Source organism: Bos grunniens, chromosome 28, assembly GCF_055505025.1.
Source record: "Bos grunniens cultivar Pamir isolate PY7600 chromosome 28, Bosgru_T2T1.0, whole genome shotgun sequence".
NCBI lineage: Eukaryota > Metazoa > Chordata > Mammalia > Artiodactyla > Bovidae > Bos > Bos grunniens.
In genome coordinates, this window is record NC_141192.1 from 19248671 (window position 1) to 19268769 (window position 20099).

The 20099-nt window shown below is 45.1% G+C and overlaps 1 protein-coding gene across 2 annotated transcripts in view; it reads right to left on the reverse strand.

The window, feature by feature from the left end:
• The window catches only part of SGPL1 (sphingosine-1-phosphate lyase 1), a 54395-nt gene extending 53137 nt beyond the window's left edge, over positions 1 to 1258 (reverse strand). Inside the window, exons 1-2 of one of the 2 annotated variants that reach the window (XM_086382195.1) lie at positions 410 to 1258; positions 83 to 239 (exon numbers count right to left, since the gene is read on the reverse strand). The gene's annotated coding sequence lies outside the window, so the exon portion shown is untranslated. The remainder of the gene's footprint in view (positions 1 to 82; positions 240 to 409) is intronic. The other variant, XM_086382199.1, reaches the window with a different exon arrangement.
• Between the last annotated feature and the right edge of the window lie 18841 nt (positions 1259 to 20099).

Genomic DNA, 20099 nt, shown 5'->3' on the forward strand with positions numbered 1-20099 from the left:
CACCAAAGCCCTCCTGGGAAGGTGGAACCAGCCCTCCCCATAAAGTCCCCAGGTTCGTCAGTCTCCTTTAAAACCAACTTACTGGCAACTTTTGGTGACTTGAAGCCCCTGAGAGAGTCAGCCTGCAGAGCACTGTACAAACTGATCCAGAACGTCGATTCAAGATGTGTCTCTAGAGAGGCTTCTGGGATTTCAGTGAGTGACTCAGAGATATGCTCCTTGTCTCTTTCCTAAGACTTCTATTGAGGTCAACGATGCGTGAAAAAAAGCGACAGGAAAAGGCTCCCTTATTGGAAATGTCATCCCCATCCTTCCCTCTGCCCACAAAAAGGGAGAATAGGGACTATAAGTGCAAAAATTCTACCAATACTACTTTATTTTCATGAGCAATGTTGATGAAAGTACTCACCGAGATAGCAGAGGTCACCCGTCATTTCTAAAAGCACTAACTCTGAAGTCAGTTTCATGACTTGTCTATGTTGTCACGACACTAATTCGGCAGAAGCATAAGACAGGTTAGTCACTTGTAACTGATCAGTGATCTGCATACAGTATTTTTTCAACAAATTATTTAAATGACACCTACCTGGAATCTTGACATCTTAATAAAAAATGACATTTAAGGAGGGTACCGAATTCCATCCTCTTGCAAAATGCTGTCATGACACTATTTGGGGGGGGGGGTGGTCATCACTACTGTCATTACCCTCATCTAGTGTTTTTAGGATGGAATTCCTTGTTATCACGCCTGCCCTTCTCTGCACAGCCCCTTTTGCACTTCACAGTTTCCCAGCTAGAATGGTCAAAATTCTGAAAGAGTCAAATAAGTTCTCTCTGGGCTTCCCCGGCTTCGCCTCCACCCATCAGAAGTCCCGGACACCTCTGCTTATCAGAGCCCTTGAATCAGACACTAATAATGCCATACCCTTAGCCCTTTTACTGCTGTTCCCCAGTAGACATTCACTCTCTACTGTGTTGAAGGGTCAGAAAATTTTCTGGAAAAAAAGAAAAAAAAAAAAAAAGAAAATGTTCTGGGACTTCCTGCCAATGCCTATTCATCAAGAGTAATTCGGGGGACTGGTGGTCCAGTGGCTGGGAATCCACCTGCCAATACAAGGGACACGGGTTCAGTCCCTGGTCCAGGGAGACCTCACATGGCATGGAGCAACTAAGCCTACACACCAGAACTACTGAAGCCCACGCACACCTAGAGCTCATGTCCCACCACAAGAGAAGCCATTGCGATGAGAAGCCTGTGCACAGCAACTAGAGAGTAGACTCTGCTTGCCACAACTAGAGAAAGCCGTGCGACAATGAAGACCCAGAGCAGCCAAAAATAAACAAATAAAATACCTTTAAAAACAGAGTAACTTTAGGGCTTCCCTGATAGCTCAGTTGGTAAAGTATGTGCCTGCAATGCAGGAGACCCTAGTTGGATTCCTGGGTCAGGAAGATCTCCTGGAGAAGGGATGAGCTACCCACTCCAGTATTCTGGCCTGGAGAATTAAGTTATGACCAACCTAGACAGCATATTAAAAAGCAGAGACATTACTTTGTCAGCAAAGGTCCACCTAGTCAAGGCTATGGTTTTACCAGTAGTCATGTATGGATGTGAGAGTTGGACTATAAAGAAAGCTGAGCACAGAAGAATTCATGCTTTTGAACTGTGGTGTTGGAGAAGACTCTTGAGAGTGCCTTGGACTGCAAGGAGATCCAACCAGTCCATCCTAAAGGAGATCAGTCCTGGGTGTTCATTGGAAGGACTGATGTTGAAGCAGAAACTCCAATACTTTGGCCACCTGATGCGAAGAGCTGACTCATTTGAGAAGACCCTGATGCTGGGAAATATTGAGGACAGAGGGAGAAGGGGACGACAGAGGATGAGATGGTTGGATGGCATCACCGACTCAATGGACATGGGTTTGGGTAGACTCCAGCAGTTGGTGATGGACAGGGAGGCCTGGCATACTGCAGTTCATGGGGTCACAAAGAGTCAGACACGACTGAGCGACTAAACTAAACTGAACTGATACAGTCCATGGGGTCACAAAGAGTCGGACATGACTGAGCAACTTTCATTTTAACTTTGGGGATTCCAGGTTATGTCTTCCCTAGCCCTCAGGCCCCACCTTTCTGCTTTATTTCTTCTTCAGATCCTAGGATCTGCTTTCCCTAGCCTGCTTCTTAGCTGTCACCTCTCATCCTTTAATCTAGAATGTCTGTGCCAGCTGACTGATGAGCAAGGTCCATGTCTGATTCCTCCCTACACTAGTGTGGTACAGCTTCACTGGTCACACGCACAGCAGGCAGCCTGTTCGTCCTTCCCAAGTGAATCAGTTCAACTATATTGTCTAATCTTTATTGTTATGGACTAAAAGATCTCCCCCGAAATTCATATGTTGAGCTCTAATGGCAGGACCTCTGGGAAACAGTTAGCTTTAGGTGAGGTAGTGAGGGTGGAGCCCCAAAATAGGATTCAAGTCTTTACAAGAACAAGACAACAAGACCAGACAGAGCACACACCCCCTGTCTGTCTCCCTTTCTCTCTCTCCCTATCTCTCTGCACAAAGTAGTCATGCAAGCACACGGTGAAATGGTCGGCATTTGCAAGCCAGGAAGAGGATCTTGCCAAAAACTGAATTTGCCTGCCCCTTGACCTTGGACTTCCCAGACTGTAGAACTGTGATAAATCAATGTCTCTTGTTTAAGTCATTCAGTCTGTGGTACTCTGCTATAGCAGCCTAAGCTGACTGAGATAGAACTGTGCTAGGCACCTTTACATCCAAAGCTCTATTTATGTCCTAACGTGCCCAGACAAGCCGACACTCATCATCTCTCAACTTATAAATAAGGACATGCATGTGTGCTTAGCTGCTTCGGTTGTATCAGACTCTTTTCAACCCTATGGACTGTAGCCCGCCAGGTTTTTCTGTCCATGGAATTCTCCAGGCAAGAATACTAGAGTCAATTGCCATGCCCTCCTCCAGGAGATCATGACCAGAGATAAATGACCAGAGATAAAACAGGTGTAAGAATTAAGAAAGAAAACTTCAGCCTTTACAGGAGAATCACAATGTACTAAAACAGAACAACGTCCCCACTGACTATCAGATTCACATGTCCTAGCTATATTGGTGGGCCCTGGGGAGAAAGGAAGAGAACAGAGAGCAAAGGGGACATAAATAAAGGAGAGAATTACGGTTCAGAGAGAGGAAGGATTTGCAAAATTAAGAGTGGTGGTTAAGGAAGGGACCACATGCCCTCTCCTCCCTCCCCCACCCCCTAGACACTCCCATGCTAGAGACTTCAGAAGTTCTACAAATGAGGGGCTCATCTGGCTGGTGGAGGGGCAGAGGTCGGGTGCTGGGGCTCCCATACTGGCAATGAGGTCTCCCAGCGAACATCCCTGGCATCCCAAGGGAGCTGATTAGAAATGCAGGTTCCTGGAACCCGGCTCCAGACCTACAGAACTGCAATCTACATTTTATTAAGATCCCCAGACGTGATAATATGCACAGTAAAACTTCAGAAGCACTTCCTTGAACACCTTGCTTGCAGAGAAAGCTTGGTGTTTTTCAGTTAAGATTGTGTATTTGTTTGGGATGGTTTAAATACTCATCTCACATGCAGTAAAGTAATGCTCAAAATTCTCCAAGCCAGGCTTCAGCAATACATGAACCGTGAACTTCCTGATGTTCAAGCTGGTTTTAGAAAAGGCAGAGGAACCAGAGACCAAATTGCCAACATCCGCTGGATCATGGAAAAAGCAAGAGAATTCCAGAAAAACATCCATTGCTGCTTTATTGACTATGCCAAAGCCTTTGACTGTGTGGATCACAATAAACTGTGGAAAATTCTGAAAGAGATGGGAATACCAGACCACCTGACCTGCCTCTTGAGAAATCTGTGTGCAGGTCAGGAAGCAACAGTTAGAACTGGACATGGAACAACAGACTGGTTCCAAATAGGAAAAGGAGTACGTCAAGGCTGTATATTGTTACCCTGCTTATTTAACTTATATGCAGAGTACATCCTGAGAAACGCTGGACTGGAAGAAACACAAACTGGAATCAAGATTGCCGGGAGAAATATCAATAACCTCAGATATGCAGATGACACCACCCTTATGGCAGAAAGTGAAGAGGAACTAAAAAGCCTCTTGATGAAAGTGAAAGAGGAGAGTGAAAAAGTTGGCTTAAAGCTCAACATTCAGAAAATGAAGATCATGGCATCCGGTCCCATCACGTCTTGGGAAATAGATGCGGAAACAGTGGAAACAGTGTCAGACTTTATTTTTGGGGGCTCCAAAATCACTGCAGATGGTGACTGCAGCCATGAAATTAAAAGACGCTTACTCCTTGGAAGGAAAGTTATGACCAACCTAGATAGCATATTCAAAAGCAGAGACATTACTTTGCCAACAAGGTCCGTCTAGTCAAGGCTATGGTTTTTCCAGTGGTCATGTATGGATGTGAGAGTTGGACTGTGAAGAAAGCTGGGCGCCGAAGAATTTGGGTGCTGAAGAATTGATGGCTTTGAACTGTGGTGTTGGAGAAGACTCTTGAGAGTCCCTTGGACTGCAAGGAGATCCAACCAGTCCATTCTGAAGGCGATCAGCTCTGGGATTTCTTTGGAAGGAATGATGCTAAAGCTGAAACTTCAGTACTTTGGCCACCTCATGCGAAGAGTTGACTCATTGGAAAAGACTCTGATGCTGGGAGAGATTGGGGGCAGGAAGAGAAGGGGACGACAGAGGATGAGATGGCTGGATGGCATCACTGACTCAATGGACATGAGTCTGAGTGAACTCCGGGAGTTGTTGATGGACAGGGAGGCCTGGCGTGCTGCGATTCATGGGGTCGCAAAGAGTCGGACATGACTGAGCAACTGAACTGAACTGAACTGAAGGAGACTGATCAAAAAAAAAAAAAAAGGATGGGGGTAAAGAGGAGAACTAATGCTCCCCAAGTTGGCCTTTGGTGCCATCATGGAGCCTTTCAGGATAACAGAAGACTGGGAGGGTTTAGAAAGGCCAGGAGTGGTGGGGGGAGAGGGAGGGGGAAGGGGGAGAGGCGGGGTGGCAGGGTGGCTGGGGGTGGGGGGCAACCAGGGAGGGACTGAAATAACTGCTGATGACAGAGGGCTGGGGATGGCAGGGAGGAGAGTGTGGAGGAAGATGGTCTGGGATTTCCACCACCCCACGTGGATTCTTTTAAAACAATTCATATCAGCAAATCTGTTTCTGCTTAAAATGGCAGCTGGCCATGGCCAAGTTGGTGACACCCCTCCCTTCGCATACAAGCACACACGCTCCACTCTGAAAAGCAGGAACATGCTATCATGCCTCCACTCCTGTTCCTGACACCCCTCCCCCAGCCCCAGCCATCCCAACCGGGGACCTTCTGTGGGAGCTCTGGTTAGGACAGAACTGCCAGCAAATCTCAAAGAGGTTGCAGCTTCTGAACTCTTGGGAAAGAACAGCCCACAGGAAAGCCCCCCACCGCAGGACATCCGCTCATGGAGCCTAAAACGCCTTGCCCAAGGAGGGGCTGTAGACCACTCAATGGCATCAGGCTGTGAAACGACCGTGACCGGACCTGCCACTGGGAAAAAGGGTGCTGAGAGCCAACCCGACGTGGGAGCACCTGGGCAGGAAGCATGTATCCAGAGGTTGCCAAATGGGATGAAGACTAAGGAGCAGTGGATCACTAAGCTACATGTCCCAGGCGCCAATTCAGCCAAAAGTCAGAGTGGCCAAGTCTGATCTTGAGAGACAAGCGATTTCCCAGGAAAGCCCACCTTTCCTGAGGAAGCCCCCTGTTGCTATCCAGGCTGCACATTCACTCCTAGCAAAGCATCAAAACCAGAGAGCGACTGCTTATCGAAAACCAAATAAATACCAACTTCCTTGGGCAAAAGGAAACCACCTGGGCCTGCAGTGACGGAACAGCTTTGAAGGCAGGCTAGCCTCTACCCAGAGATCACTGTGTGGCCTCAGGAAAGTGGGTTTAACTGAGCCTGGGCTTCCTCAGTTGAAAAACAAAGGTTGATAGCATCTATCCTGGGACTGTGGTGGCAGGTGGATATGTGTACCCAATGTAGGGCCAAACCCACAGAAGGCATTCAAGAGGTATTAGTCTAACCTCCCCCACATACATGATAGAGTTCAGATAACCTGCCAGTCTGGGCTCTGGCACTGGCTAAACCAAACCTTGCCCTCTCACCTCATTGCTCTTGGTCTGGCTCGGTCCCCATCAGGACCTGATCCTGACAGTTGATTAGTCTTTCCAACCAACTTGCCACTTGCCCCATTAAGTGCACCCTAGACCATTTGCCTAGGCCTTTTCCAGGCTTTCCCAAGAGCTACAGTATTCCTGCGGGTTTTGTTGTCTGTTGTCTCTAAATCAGTAAGTCCCAAACCAAGGAGCCCCAACACCCTTTTTACGGGGGTTACAAAATATATGTCATGTACAGGGGTGTGTACCCACCTATATAGCAATATAGTATCTTAACTTTAAAAGTGAAAGACATCATTTAAAAAATTGTCCATGAAGTTAGCAGATGCGTGAACTTACAATGAATAAGTACTCATTGAAGAGAAGGCAATATTTAATCGAATATCGTTGTCACTTTTTCCTTTATATTTGCCGTTTTGAAGTAAGGGCTAAATGAGGTTCTTTATATTAGCACATACAGCTTTTGAGAACAGGAAAGCTACAAATGCAGGACAGAGGTCTGGTCTTTGTGACTCTATTACCCTGTGAACAGCAATGCCATGGGTGATGTGATTTTCCAAAATGACAGGTTAAGAGTTGATAAAGTTCCAAGCAAAATGAAGGATAACCTACATGCAACATTCCGCATGGTAGATGTGTACCAGGAAGAGTGTATAATAAAACCATGTTTTTAAAGAAATCCACTTTTTTTTTTTTTTGTATGAAAGTGAAATTGAGCTCTTGGCTCATGTGACTGTGAAGCACAGCTTTTCCCCTATATGATTTTCTGGCTGTGTGTTATGTTAAAAAAACAAAATGTGTAGGGGTCAGGACACCTCTTCGTTGTGAGGGGCTACCTTTGCAATGTCCACATTTCAAGACATCTAACATTCATCACCGTCACTGAATGCCAGAGAAACTGCCCCAGTCATTGTGACAACCAGAAATTTTTAAAATTTTAGGATGCCTCCTAGGGAGCCAAATTGTCCCACTGAGGACTGATGACAGGAATGAATGCTAAGACAAGCCTCATCTTCATATCTACAGCTGAATGTCTGTCAAGTTAAAGGGACTCAAGGATCATCCAGCCCAACCTTGCCATCTAGCATTACACATCAGAACTGCCAAGGAACTTTTCTGAATCCCCAAGTTAGGACTTCCCTATATTCCCTGGTGAATGAGGGATAGGGTCCAAATATCTGTATTTTGAACACCCTTCCCTGGTGGCTCAGTAGATAAAGAATCTACCTCCAATGCAGGAGACTTGGGTATGATCCCTGGGTCAGGAAGACCCCCTGGAGAAGGAAAAGGCAACACACTCCAGTATTCTTGCCTGGAAAATCCCATGGGCAGAGGAGCCTGTTGGGCTACAGTCCATGGGGTTGCGAGAGTCAGACACAACTTAGCAACTAAACCAGCACCAGATAAAAGTTGCTAGATTCTATTCATTGTCATCAGTGTCTACGCCTTGGTCCCATAGCTAGTGGAAACCGAACCTAGAATTCCTGACCTTCCAGCTCCAGGAGCCCACGCCCACAAAATGTAATGAAACTTACAGGTTCTCACGATGCCTTTGAGACTCACACACGGTGTGGCTTTGGGTGCACCATTTGCCCTCTCTGGGTCTCAATGTCCTGACCTCAAATTTGTACAGACAGGGGACACTGCTCTCCAACTCTGTCAGCCTAGAATTCTCTCTGCCCTGCTTGGGTTACACTTTCCAGGTGCCACTCCACCTCTCTGTGCTCCAGTTCCCAGGAGGGACCCTTGATCACATAGTTTCTTGGAGGCAGATTGGAGGCAGAGGGTATCTGCCCTGGTCCTGTGCTGCGGGTGCATGGGGTGGCCCGGATACAGCAACCCTCCCCCTCTCCTCCCTCTCAGTATTGACACAGATGGGATGTGATGAAGAGTAATACAAGTCCTTTGCAAACAGAGGACTAGGCGGGTAATTAGTGACCCAAGGTTACTCCTTGCCTGGCCCTGTAGAACCGGTTTCCAGGGCTGACTCACTCAGAGGAGCCGGCTCGGGACAGCTGGGCAGTACCTGCATCCAGGGCTCAGGGTCAGAGTGGAAGGAGAAGGCATCCGTCTCTGCAAGCAGATGAAAAGCATTTTATGTCTTACAAGGTCAAAGAAATTTCCCCATGTTGCTATTAGTTTGCTTGTTTTTAAACTAAGGGCAGTTGTTCTCCATGTTCTGTGCCTGGGAGAATGGACGCAGGCAGAGGGATCAAGGATAGCATGAGCTGAGAGGGCAGAATGAGCAGGAGTTAACCAGGCAGAGTGATGCAAGAAGAGTGTGCTGGCTGAGGGAACTGTGCATTCCAAGGCCCAGTGGCCAGTGTAGGAGGGCCAGCGAGTGAAGCCAGAGTAAGGGGGAGGGGAGGGAGAGGCTGTACAGGTCAGTAGGGGCAGATGTGTAGGTCAGGGGTACAAATACACATGCCTTCAGGGTCCCAAGCATGTAAATGGGAGAGTGACTACTTTGGGGAGCAGACCTCAGGCTCATTCATTCATCCATTCAACTACTTATATGTTATGTTGCAATACCCCGAGTCGGGGATGAATCACTGAACAAAACAAAGATCTGTGCCAACATGCAGCTTGCATTCTTGTGGAAGGAGACAAACAGAATAACTGACTCTATGGTGAGTTAGAAGGTGCCAAGGGCTATGGAAAAAATAAGTAAAGCCAAGTATGGGAAACAGAAAGTGTAGGGGACGAGCAGGTGGTCATGGACGCTGCCGTTTTAAGTAGAATATAAGGTGAATGCAACTTGCGAAGACTCTTTTGCCTTAGTTAGCAATAGGAAACAGCAAGCCAGCATAATTTCTCAAGAGAAAGCACAAAAATATTGTAGGACCACATTGTGTTCCTGTTGTCATTTGCAAAATCTATCTTGTGACCATGATGTCACTTGCTGAATCACCCGTCTTTGTTAATTCCATCTTTCTCTCCCAAGATACAGAAGAGAAATTTGTAGTTGCAGAGTGATCATCAAGTGATCACTTGGCTGGAAGAAGAATCGAATGGCAGACTAGGCACCAGGCTTTTGCATTTATCTCAGCAAAGAGTAAAGACAGTTGGTTCTAGAATTTGAACAAGGGCACGAGCTTAGGACTCTTGTAAAGTGAGATAAACAGACTAAAAAGAGCTCCCTAGAATTACAGTCCATGCTGTGCCCTGACCAGCATCCTGCCATGTGTGACCTCAGGCCAACAGCCCCAGGGGACAAGTCATGTTCATAGCTCAAGACAAACTAACCCATGTCTAGAAGGCTATACCTTTAACCTGTCAGACCAGGATGGGTACCTCCCCCTTAACCACAGGATTCTTTCTGATCTGATCACTTCCCACAAAACAGAGTGGGTTTCAGCAGTAACCAATAGAGTAGCTACATTCATGCTGCAGCTATTTCTATCTACCCTCGTGTGGTATGCTGAATTGTGCCCCCCAATAATTCATATGTTGAAGTCCTCACTGTCAGCACCACAGAATGGAACATTCTTTGGAAAAGGGGTCACTGCACATGTAGTTAGTTAAGGTCAAACTAGAGGAGGATGAGACCTTCATCCAATGTAACTGGTGGACTTATAAAAAGGGAAAGTGTGGACACAGACATGCAAACAGAGAGAACACCACACAGAGACAAAGGTAGAGATGGGGACAATGCTTTTACAAGTTAAAGAACACGAAGGACGGCCAGAAAACTGCCCGCCTAGGGCAGAGGCTTGGGGCCCATTCTTTGTTACTACTGCCCCCGGAAGGAACCAGTCCTGCCAACACCTGGACCTCAGGTTTCTAGTCTTCAGAACAGTGAGACAACAAATGTCTGCCGTTCAAGCTACCCTGTTTATAGTCCTTTGTTACAGCAGTCCTAGCAAACTCATACACCTAGATTCCCATGCTTCAGTAGGTTGGAAAAGGACGCCTGGGAAGGGCAGGATGACACAGCCATTCCTACTTGCCTTACGTCCCCTCTGAGCATCCCAGTGTCAGAGCAGTGACTAGGGTTCCGAAGTCTCCAGAAACCCTGGGGTCCACTGCTGACTCACCTCCTGGTGGGCAAAGCAGCCTGAAGCTAGTCCTTGTGGATCTGCTTGAGGGGACTGCGACACTCAGTTTTGAGGTGCAAACCATCATCTGCCACTTAGGGACAGATGTTGCAAGGGTCACTGCAAAGGAAACCACTCACTCAGACATATCTCAAATACCTACTCTGACTATCCGCTTCTCATGTAAGTCAAGCATTCCAAATGTATAAACCATTCCACTGACTGCCCAAACAGTTAATGAAACAATCCCTCGTTATTGCATCATCTTAGACCCAATTAAAAACTCGTTTCGTTCAAATATTCTTATAAGTCCCTATCATATACAAATCATTTCAGTCCTTTAAAGCAAGTTGTTTATAGCTATAGGCCTGCTTCTGACACTCGCTACATCCCTCCGGGGAAGTCTTACAAAGTCTCTAGTTGAGAGCAAAAAGTCCAGAGGGGATTGCCCAGTGCCGTCTCTGGACACAACCTCACAACCACAACAAGTCAAAACCAAGGCTAAGTGTCAGAGAATCCATTACAGAAAATGCATGAGCAAGGGTCAGCAGAGATTGCCTGGGCCACCCCCACCCCCTTCCCCAGACTATTTGGAAAGTGCTTACCTGCTATGTCGCCCATAAGTGGTAATCCATAGGGGGCTTCCCTGGTGGGTCAGTGGTTAACACTTTGGCTTCCAATGCAGTTTTGATCCCTGGTTGGGGAACTACAATCCCACATGCCACGTGGCCAAAAAACCAAGGAACATAAAACAGAAGCAATTTTATAACAAATTCAACAAAGACTTTAAAAGCAGTCCACATCAAAACAATTCATGAAAAAGATGGTCATCCACAGCAATAAACACCTATCAGTAGATGCACTGATCTGTCTGTGAATCAAATTATATACCTGGAGAGGATGACCTCTGAGGGAAGGTACCATACAAGGCCCAGTTAACTGAATGTTCTTCTTGAACTTGGCCCACAGGGCCCCTGGGGATCAGCCTCTGCCCTCTCTCTACCTTCAGCTCCCACATCTCTACCTCACTCTCAGACTTTCTACCCCTGGCATAGTTAGAGTAATCATGTAATTAATCATCCAATCTGGGACACTTCTGAGGCTGAGGACATATTAGTAAGTTTTCTGGGAGAGCAGAAAAAACTTGGACTGTCTTGTGCCATCTGGGATTTCTGGTTTCCCTAGCCATGTTCCTATAACATGCAATGGGCTCCTATATCTCCAGACTTTGGCATATACTCTCACTTCTTGGAACATCTGCTTCTCCCATGTCCACTGAGACCACCTTCTATAGCCCACTCCTCTGTGGAGCCTTTCCCAAAACTCACAGATGAACTCAGAGTCTCCACTGTCCTTATTACATTCGATCTTCATTTTTATTGATGCCCCACAAGACCAGTAACCTCTTGAAGGTACTTATTATTTCTTCCCATCTTTGTGTTCTCTAGTGTATTCCATGTTGCAGGTGCTCAACAAATATGTGTCTAATCAGTGATTTTGTGACTAGCCTGGAGAAGAAGAGGTGGGTATGAGAACTAAGGTCAAATGTGTACAGGGTTGTCATCACACAGAGGACCTAGACTTGATTTATTCTTAAGAATAAATCAAGAATATTGACTGGAAGCTTCAAGAAGATATATTTAAGTGCAATATTGAGAAGAACCTTCTAGCCAACAGGATCACACAGAAAATGAACAGGCAACTTTGGGCAGCAGAGAGCTTCCTGTCACTAGAGCTGTTTTGTTGACAAATATTAGCATACAGTGGGTAGGAATTCTGAGGTGAGGATTCAGATATGGAACGGGTGACTGGCCAGAATAACTACCTTAGACTCTGATTCATCTATTCATGAATTCAGTGAATATTTACTGGGCATGAGGCATTGTACCAGGCATTTGATGAATTAGTATAACACAAACAGACCCACATAACTAACCATCATGCAGAGCAAGGCAATATGCTTGATGATGAACAAGATAGAGGTATCCTCTAACCTTTTGGAACTGACAGGCTTAGAGTAAAGAGATGTGAAATTATAAGAATTATTGGGTATTCAAAGAGAGTTTGAGGGGAGAACTTGGGGTGGAAGCAGAGAATGACATTTAAGTTGAAAAGAGATAGGAAACTTGTTGGATTCCATGAACTTAGATCTTTCTGGAGAGCTCAGACTTATTCTCTCTTCTCTGATGTCTGCTCTTCTAAGTCAAACTTCCCGAATGCTGACTTAGACCAGTCTGTAGCTGCCAGCTCCAGAGCCGTGAGTCCTGCTCAGATGACAGGTTACCAGGCAACTGACCATCATAGGGGAGACAGGTGGGGTGGCTGAGCCATGTGGGGTCATTAGTCATGCCTCTTTCTTTCCTCCTTTCTTCTCTAAAATATCATCAAACAGCTAGTCACATGGACTTTGGGACAATAGAAGCACAGGTAATGCCATGGTAGGTAAACCCAAGAGCCTGGTAGAGACTCAATTTTCAGAGCAGTTAAGTTTCATCAAAGCACCCAGCGTTACTGGCCACAATCCAGAATCCCATGTATGAAGCAGAAAAGACACAACAGGTGAGATAAAAGGCACGTCATCACAGGATTTTCTCCTGTACACTAATGGGAAATAGCACCGGGATAATACAGCAGCCATTCATGAAATGTTTGCTTGATTTTGCAAATAGTAAGAAAAAAAATACCATGCATTAAGCCTTCATGATGGGCAAGGCACTGTGCTGGGTGATTATATGCATTATCTCATTTATGCATCAAACAGCCCTATAAGGTTGGCAGAATTATTATCTTTATTTTACAGATGAGGAAATTGAGGCCTAGAGGTGTCAAAACTTATCTAAGACCACACAGCTAGAGAATGGCAGGTCTGAGTATCTCCAGAGCCTCTGTTCTGAGGACTTTTCATGGGGATGAATGGAAGCACAACAAAGCGGAGGGGGTTTCTGAATTCCAAAAGCAGGTGAGTAAGCCCTCAGCAGAATACCAATTTAGGAGGAGAGGAATCTAAATTCACAGCATAGACAGAGTCAACAGAAGATCAATGAACTAGGGGAAAAGTTTTTTAATTACTCATATTAAAAAGAAATAATCTAACATATATCCATGTAAGGACTAAAAAACCAACAGAAAACTGGACAAAGGACGTGAATTGAGATCCCAGGAAATGTATACAAATAGTACTTAAGCATATGAAAAGATGCTCAACTCCATTGATTAAAGAACTGCAAATTAAAACTAAACTTTTTGGCTCAGATGATAAGGAATCTGCCTGCAATGTAGAAGACCCAGGTTCGATCCCTGGGTCGTGAAGATCCCCTGGAGAAGGGAATGGCTACTCACTCCAGGATTCTTGCCTGGGAAATTCCATGGACAGAGGAGTCAGGCAGGCCCCAGGGCATTGGGTCACAAAGAGTCGGACACAACAGAGCAACTAACACTTTCACTTTGCAAGGTAATGTCATCTCCTGTAAACCTGAAAATTTTGTGGAATGCAGCTATTGTGACCTTAAATGTACAATATATTTGAAAAGAAGGAAATTGAAAGCAAATGACTTAAGCATCCTTGTTAAGAGATTACAAAAACACAAACTAAACTCAAAGAAAATGGAAGAAAGAAAATAAGAGAACCCCAAAACCTAAAATTTTTAGTGGGGTTGGGGGAGACTTCTAAACATAATAACCCTGGCAGGACTGATCAAGGAATGAGAGAGAGAGAATGAGCAAATTCAGTGCAATATCCGAAATGAAAAAGATATCACTATATCACTGTAGTTCCTAGAGACGATACAAGGACATGTGAAAGTTAAAAAAGTGAAAGTGTTAGTCACTTCTGACTTTTTGCGACCCCATGGACTTGTAGCCCATCAGGCTTCTCTGTTCATGGAATTCTCCAGGCAAGAATACTCTAGTGGTAGCCATTCCCTTCTACAGGGGACCCTCCTGATCTAGGGATCAAACCTGGGTTTCCTGCATTGCGGGCAGATTCTTTACTGTCTGAGCCACCAGGGAAGCACTGAGAAGTTCCTAGAGGTAATACAAAGATAGAGCCAGTGCTATAAACTTGAAAAGGTAGATCCTTTGGAAAAATTCCTTGAGAAATGCAATAGATGCCAACAGCAAAATTAAAAAGGTATTAGAATTAGAATTATTTGATGTATAAACATGAAGATTTTATAGCAGATGGGATTTTTTAAATGTTTCAATGAGCAATAAGGAACACACTTGAAATAAGTGGGGAAAAAAATAGAAAGCCCTAGCAAGAAATAGGAGACATAGAGACCCAAAAGAAAATTGTAGAACTGAAAAATACAACAATTGAACTAAAATCTCAGTGGATGGGCTCAAAATCATCATAGAAGTGAAAGAAGAAAGAATCAGTGAACTGGAAGATAGTGAAGTCCCCCAGTCAGTCATGTCCGACTCTTTGCGACCCCATGGACTGTAGCCTATCAGGCTCCTCCGTCCATGGGATTTTCCAGGCAAGAGTGCTGGAGTGGATTGCCATTTCCTTCTCCAGGGGACCTTCCCGACCCAGGATTCAAACTCGGGTCTCCCTCATTGCAGGCAGACGCTTTACCGTCTGAGCCACCAGGGAAGCCCCTGGAACTGGAAGATAGAACAATAGAAATTACCCAGTCTGGGAAACAAAAACTAGACCTCCAAAAAAGTGAAAGTGAACAGAGCTGTAGGGACCCGTGGGACTATAACAAAAGCTCTAATATTTGTTCTATCAAAGTCCCAGAACAAGAGAACGAAAGAGTGCAGAGCTGAAAAAGAACTCAAAGAAATAATGGCTGAAAACATTCCAAATTGGGCAAGAGACAAACCTAGAGATTCAGGAAGCTGAACAAATCAAACAGAATAAAGCCAAAGAAATCCACATGCAGACACATTATTATTAACCTTCTAAAAACTAAAGACAAAAAAAAAAGCCAGCCAGAGGAAAACCAACACCTCATCTATAAAAGAAAAGAAATAGAATGACAACAGATTTCTCCTCACAAATCATGAAGATCAGGACGTAGTGGTACAGTATTTTTCAGATGATATAAAAAAGAAATGAAAACCCAGAATCCTATATCTAAGCAAAAATATCCTATAAGAATGAAGGGGGAAATCAAGACATTCTCCAGATGAGGAAAACTAACACGATTTGTCACCAGCAGTCATGCCCTAAAAGAATAAAGAAAGTTCTCAAAACAGAAAGGAAACAATAAGAGAAGAAACCTTGGAACATCAGGAAGGAAGGAAGAAAACAGTAAGTTAAAAATATGTGTAAATAGGCTTCCTTTCTCATGAGTTTTCTAAATAAATGTTTGACAGTTGAAGCAAAAATTATATATATATATTACTGCTTGATATGATTCTAAATGTATATAGAGGAAATTATTTAAGACAGTGGTATTATAAAAGAGGAGAGTAAATTACATAAAAGGAAGTAAGATGTCTATACTTAAAACCTTCACTTGAACTGGTAACACAATGATACCAGCAGACTGTGGTAAGTTTTGTATGTATAATACAATACCTAGAGCAACCACTGAAAAGTTATACAAAGAGATACACTGAAAAACACCACAGGTAAATCAAAATGGAATTCTTTGCAGGCCGATTCTTTACCATCTGAGCCACTTAGGAAGCCCCAGCTGAAACCTCCATAAAAACCTGAAAGGATGAAGAGCTTCTGGGGGTTTGAAGAGCTTCTGGGTTGAGATGTCCACATGTTGGGAGTGGCATCCCCAGTTCCACACGGATAGATGCTCCTGCACACAGAACGTTGTCCTATGTACCTCTTCACATGGCTATTCACCTGTATCCTTTATGATACCCTTTACTATGACTTCCCTGGTGGCTCGGATGGTAAAGCGTCTGCCTACAATGCGGGAGACCGGGGTTCAATCCCATTTCCTTCTCCAGGGAAGATCTCCTGGAGAAGGAAATGGCAACCCACTCCAGTATTCTTGCCTGAAAAATCCCACAGACGGAGGAGCCTGGTGGTCCAAGGGGTCGCAAAGAGTCGGACACGACTGAGTGACTTCACTTTCACTTACTATACACTGGTAAACATAGGTAAATATTTACCTGAGCTTTGTCAGCCATTCTAGCAACCTTTCAAACCCAGGGAGGGGATCATGGGAACCCCAATTTAACTCTGGCCAGGCAGAAATACAGATAACAACCTGGACCTGTGCCTGATGTTATTACGAGCAAGGACTCATGTGTCTGAGGTCACAGAAAGCCAAATTCTGACAGTGGGTGTTTGCAGCAAAGTAAGGGTTTATGGCCACACACCCAGCAAGGAAAAGAGAGACAAGTCTCGAGTCCTCTCCATTTGGTGTCTGAGTGAGGGGTGTTTTGAAGGGAAGAACAAAGAGGCTGGGATTCATCTGTCATCACCGATGACACAGAAGGTGTCATTGGTGATGACGCATCTGTGACTACAGTTTTGGAACTCAGGAGGTTTCCAGTTTAGGATTCTTTGGCCAGGCTGTCCATGGCTCGAGGCCTGTTAGCTCACTTTGCCCTGGAGAAACAGCGTGACTTAGACCTTAATGATAATATCTATGGTAGCAACCTTAGGACACCAGTGTTATCAACAACAGCAATTTTAGTCATCTGACTTTGGCTGGTGAGTGTCCAGTTAGCACAGGACTGAGGTCAGAGGGGACAAGAAAGGGAATTCAGTTTTGGATAGAGAGATTAATCATCAACTTGGTAAGGGAACTAGGTTTTAGTGGGACTCAGTTTCCGGGTCTGAAGAGGGGGCAGCCTTGAAGCACTGAGCTCTTAACCTGTGGGGTCCAATGCTATCCCCAGGCAGATAGAGTCAGAATTAAGTTAAACCTGTAGGACACCCAGTTGGTGCCTGCTGAAATGGAGAAATGTATGGTGTGGAAAAACCCCTATACATCCAGTTTCAGAAATACTGAGAGTGGAGGAGAAAAATAGAGTTTTCCTTGATGGAGTTTTATTAAGAGAGTGTCCCTGGTGGCTCAGATGGTAAAGAATCCACCTGCAATGCAGGAGACCTGTGTTCGATCCCTGGATTGGGAAGATACGCTGGAGGAGGGCATGGCAACCCACTCCAGTATTCTTTCCTAGAGAAACCCCATGGACAGAGAAGTCTGGCAGGCCACAGTCCATGGGGTTGCAAAGAGTCAGACACGACTGAGCAACTAAATACACAGTATTGGTGGAATGGTAGACTCAGGGCATTCGAAAGGAAGAATCCAGATATAGACCCACACATATTTGGACAACTGAATTTTGACAAAGATGATACCATAGAGAAGCAAGTCAAGGATAGTGTTTTTTAAACCAGTGCTGATCAGGGACTTCCCCTGGAGGTCCAGTGGTTAGGGCACCATGCTTCTTTGTTGGTCAGGAAACTAAGATCCTGCAAGCTGCAGTGTGGCCAAATAATAGCAGGGGGAAATGGTGCTGGTCAAAGAGATATTTGTAGGGGAAACAATATGGCTCTTGACCTCTAACTTATACCATACACAAAAACCAATTCCAGATTGAACATAGATCTAAATGTGAACAGTACAATAGGAAACTTTCCAAAAATAATATGGAAAAAAAAAATACCTTCATAACTTTGGAGAGGCAAATATTTCTTAAACAGGATGAAAACACCTTTCATCACTAAGGACAAAATTAGCCAATCTGGCTAAATTAAATATAGGAACGTCTTTCCATCAAAAGACTGTATTTGGAGACAGAAGAGTAAGCCATGAGGGGAGAATATACTTTTCTTATACGTAAGAAAGGATTTCTCTGACCATCAACTTCCTCATCTGTAGAGTTAGATAGTATGCTTACAAGGATTAGCTCAATGCCTGTCACATAAGAGGTATTCCATTAAATTTTATATTGCTTCTCTTATAACTGAGGCATCTCAGCAGGATGATTGTACTTCAAACCATTTCCAGGCAGACAAGAATCTCCCTCCTCTTTTTGACGCTCAATAAAGAGGTGGCTCAGTAGTAAAGAATCCACCTGCCAATGCAGGAGACACAGGCTCGATCCCTGGATCAGGAAGATCCCCTGGAGAAGGAAATGGCAACCCACGCCAGTATTCTTGCCTGGGAAATCCCATGGACAGATGATCCTGGTGAGCTACAATCCATGGGGTCGCAAAGAGTCAGGGCATGACTGAGTGACTAAAGCAGCCAAAAGGATTTACCCTGAATTCCCTCATAAATCTTACAAAACAGTGTTGAGGGCATCTATAAGGTACCCCCTTCAGTCCCAAAGATGCAATCTGCTCGGAGACCCAGTGTCCAGTTTTAAGAACACAGCGGTAGGGCTAAGAAGTGCAACGGGAGGATGAGTGGGTTTTATTCTTGACTGAGTCAGGCCACGTTGTGGGAAATCCCCCAGGTGAGCTGAAAGCAGTGTGGAGGGGCCGGCAGGAGGGAAGAAGCCCTCTCTTCTTTCAAATACAGTCTCATTTATCATTGTAGCCACCTGGATTCCCAGAAGCATGCAAGAGGGGGCTTTCAGAATGGTTCCAAAGGGATCACCTCATTCCTGCAGGGACAAGCCCAGGAGAAGCCAGAGCCTAAAAGCACCAGAGGCAAGGTCAAGTTCAGAAGCCACCCCAAAATGGGTCAATGCAGTGGCTTGAGTCACCACCCCACAGAGGGGACGGGCAGAACTTTTGAAGGACTTGTGTTTGCCTCTAGCTATCCTCCTTCCTGCTCTTCTCCCCAGCAGAGGACACAGAGTCTAGAAGCCTCAGGCCACTGATAAGAAGCCAGGGAGGCTGAGAAGAAAGATCCTCCAATAGGCCCACACCCATCTGTTTTGAGGGCCAGCAGCCTCACTCCTTGGACAGGACCAAGCGCCGTCTGCAGACTCTTCCGTTTACAGAGCCTGTTTACACCCCTGGCAGCCTCTGATCTCACTTCAGTCCTGTGGACAAAGGATTATCCTGAGCCCCTTTTTCAGCTGAGTCTCAAAGAAGCAAAGTAAACTGCCCGCAGTGGTTCTCAGGCTCAGGACCCATCCCATCCCCCTCCATCAAGAGACCAGTGACAGATTAACCACAATTGAAAAACAAAAGATACCAGTAACAGTACTGATTAGTATTATTACCATTTGTGAGCATCTCTTGTGCACCAGGCATTTGACAGGTGCTTCGCTTCTATCGGCTCATTTGTCCTTCAGAACGACCTGAGAATTAGGTGAGGACACCCCATTTTACAGGCTCCAAGAGGGTAATAATGTAGGAGACATATCTGGTGCCAGGGACTATTCTAAAAACTTCCATGTGCATTACATTCAGTTCAGTTCTGTCGCTCAGTTGTGTCCCAATCTGAGACCCCATGGACTGCAGCACGCCAGGCTTCCCTGTCCATCACCAACTCCTGGAGCTTACTCAAACTCCATATCCATTGAGTGGGTGATACCATTCAACCATCTCATTCTCTGTCGTCTCCTTCTCCTCCCGCCTTCAATCTTTCCCAGCATCAGGGTCTTTTCAAATGGGTTGGTTCTTTGCATCAGGTGACCAAAGTATTGGAGTTTCATCTTCAGCATCAGTCTTTCCAATGAATATTCAGGACTGATTTCCTTTAGGATGGACTGGTTGGATCTCCTTGCTGTCCAAGGGACTCTCAAGAGTCTTTTCCAACACCACAGTTCAAAAGCATCAATTCTTCGGTGCTCAGCTTTCTTTATAGTCCAACTCTCACATCCATACATGACCACTGGAAAAATCATAGCTTGGACTAGATGGACCTTTGTTGGCAAAGTAATGTCTCTACTTTTTAATATGTGGTCTAGGTTGGTCATAGCTTTTCTTCCAAGGAGCAAGTGT